Below are 2679 nucleotides of genomic sequence, written 5' to 3'. Positions count from 1 at the left end.
TTATTTTTTTGGACAAAGAATAAAACTGTCTTGGAAACGTAAGATGCAAAAACGTCTCAATTTTGCAACTTTGACGGTATTTCCTGTTTATGCGAAGGTCAGTAAACCTTGATTTATTTTTTCATCAATTACAGTAGTAATACGTAAGAGCTTGTATTTTATACTTGACCTAGGTATCATTCTAGATAAGTAGAAGCTTTGTGAATAGCGTTTTTTAGATTACATAGAACGTTTTAGAATTTTACCTTGTTCAAGCGTCGAAATAAATTTTTAAACCACAATTATTTTTTTGGACAAAGAATAAAACTGTCTTGGAAACGTAAGATGCAAAAACGTCTCAATTTTGTAACTTTGACGGCATTTCCTGTTTATGCGAAGGTCAGTAAACCTTGATTTATTTTTTCATCAATTACAGTAGTAATACGTAAGAGCTTGTATTTTATACTTGACCTAGGTATCATTTTAGATAAGTAGAAGCTTTGTGAATAGCGTTTTTTAGATTACATAGAACGTTTTAGAATGCATAGAATTTTAGAATACTTGATGAAACTATTTCAGCCGAATTAAAACTGTAGGACTAGAATTTCACTTTTGGCCATATTGCTTAATGTTTCTTTAACATTTGCTATCCAAATGTTCATACATCGAGTTTGTAAAAAAAAAAAAAAAAAAAAAAAAAAAAAAAAAAAAAAAAAAAAAAAAAAAAAAAAAATACAACTTCAATTTTAAGGATCCTGAAGAAACTGTTCACGCTGAAATTTTTCTACTACTACAAAATATAACTTTTCTTTCTCCTCATAAACACCAACCCATTCGCTCCGAACGGCGACCATAGCTATTAAAAAAAGTTATATTATGCAAAAGTTCTGTCCCTGTTCGAGAGTTTAGAGAAAATCCAGGCAATGGTTTTGGTGTTTTTTTGGCAGCCGCAGACTCCCTTCGGGTTGCATGATTTTTTAAATTGAGAAAACCGTATGTAATGTAGTCTTTGGTGACGAATCCACACGTTTCTCTGTGTACAAATCTGGTGCCTCACAATACCTCTCCTCTTTATTATCATTGGGTACACAAATCTTTATTCATTTCTGGAATGATGACACAAATTTTTGATTCTCGCATATCAGTACTGGTTAGCTTTATTGATTACGAAATAATTTTTATACAAAATATAGACAATGGATTTTCAGAATTTCAGTTTGCATTCCCAAAGAGGTATACCGAAGTAACTAGCACACAGTATGAAAATAGTAAGTATCTGTAGGTCAGAGATTGCGTCCTTCCCCCTTTTCATTTGGATTATTCTGATCAATTTCATTTTATGTAAAATCTAGAGGGATTTTGTTAAAAAAATAGACAATTGATGTTATCTGTATTAATTTCTTAATAAATATACTAAATTAGTTAGCATACCCTTTATGACACCTTATAGATACATAAAGCGATTCACTAAAAAAAAGGAGTGACAAAAAAATTGCTCTTACAAACACTTTTTTAAGTGCAAATTTATCTAACTCAATCGCTGACTGAAAAGCAGTCAATTTTCGCCCTTAAGCACATGAGCAAACAAAAGCAAAATTAGAACTTTTGACCTGATGATTGGCATGTCAGTAAAACAAGCCATGTATCTTTCCGTGTCTTTTACGCTTGGTTTACCACCTTGATTATTGTGTCGTGGATCAACCCATTATTTTTGTTGCTGCTTTCTTTTATATGTTGCTAATTTCGTTTTGTTGCGAGACAGTCGTAATATAATTGCCTAATCTGTGTGTTTCTTGACAAAATAACGAATGCTACATTACATTTTGGAAAGCTTCATAAAATCACTGCCTTGGGCCAAAAAGAACAGTTTTCACTCGCTACAGAGTTCTGTAGCCATATCCTACGAAGTACTAGCTGAAGTAGAGCCTTATAACCTGTATCAGAGAGGAGTCTACAAAGTTGTTCTACCAAGCTTTCGCTTCTTCAAACCATGTTTCTACTTTCGAATAGAAAACTATGTTCAAGCAGGCGAGCAAAGAAGGGGGGCATAGATTTTAGATTGTGGAAGTAAGGAGCAGCATTGAAACTTAAAACGAACAGAAATTGTTACCCATATGTGGGGATCACCTCCTTCTAATACCTCGCTCTTTACGCTAAAGTATTTTTAGTAATTTCAACTATTTATTCTACGGCTTTTGTGATTCAGGGGTCATTCTTAATTAATTGGGACAAAATTTAAGCTTTAGTGTAAAGAGCGAGGTACTGACGAAGGGGCGAACCCCCTTATATATGTAATAAAAACATGAGAATACAAAAGTTCTTTACGTAAGCTAATTTATAAGTTACGTATATCTTTTACTAATAAAAAGATTCGTAAAAATTAAAATTTCTAGTTGCCTTTTTAATTAACCGAAAATAGGAGAGCAACTAGGCTTCCTCCCCTGCTCTTTTTTTCTCAAAATCATTCGATCAAAATTATGAGAAAGCCATTTAGCCAAAAAAAAAAAAATATGCAAATTTCGTTTTAATTATTCTTCTGCGGAGAGCAAAAATCAAAACATGCATTGATTCAAAAACGTTCAGAAATTAAATGAAAAGAACAAGTTTTTTTAACTGAAAGTAAGGAGCGACATTAAAACTTAAAACGAACAGAAATTACTTCGTATATGAAATGGGCTGCTTCCTCATCAAAGCCCCGCT

Source organism: Artemia franciscana, chromosome 18 (assembly GCF_032884065.1).
Source record: "Artemia franciscana chromosome 18, ASM3288406v1, whole genome shotgun sequence".
In the NCBI taxonomy this organism is placed as follows: domain Eukaryota; kingdom Metazoa; phylum Arthropoda; class Branchiopoda; order Anostraca; family Artemiidae; genus Artemia; species Artemia franciscana.
The sequence above is the reverse complement of the archived record's forward strand: the minus strand, read 5'-3'. Positions refer to the sequence as shown.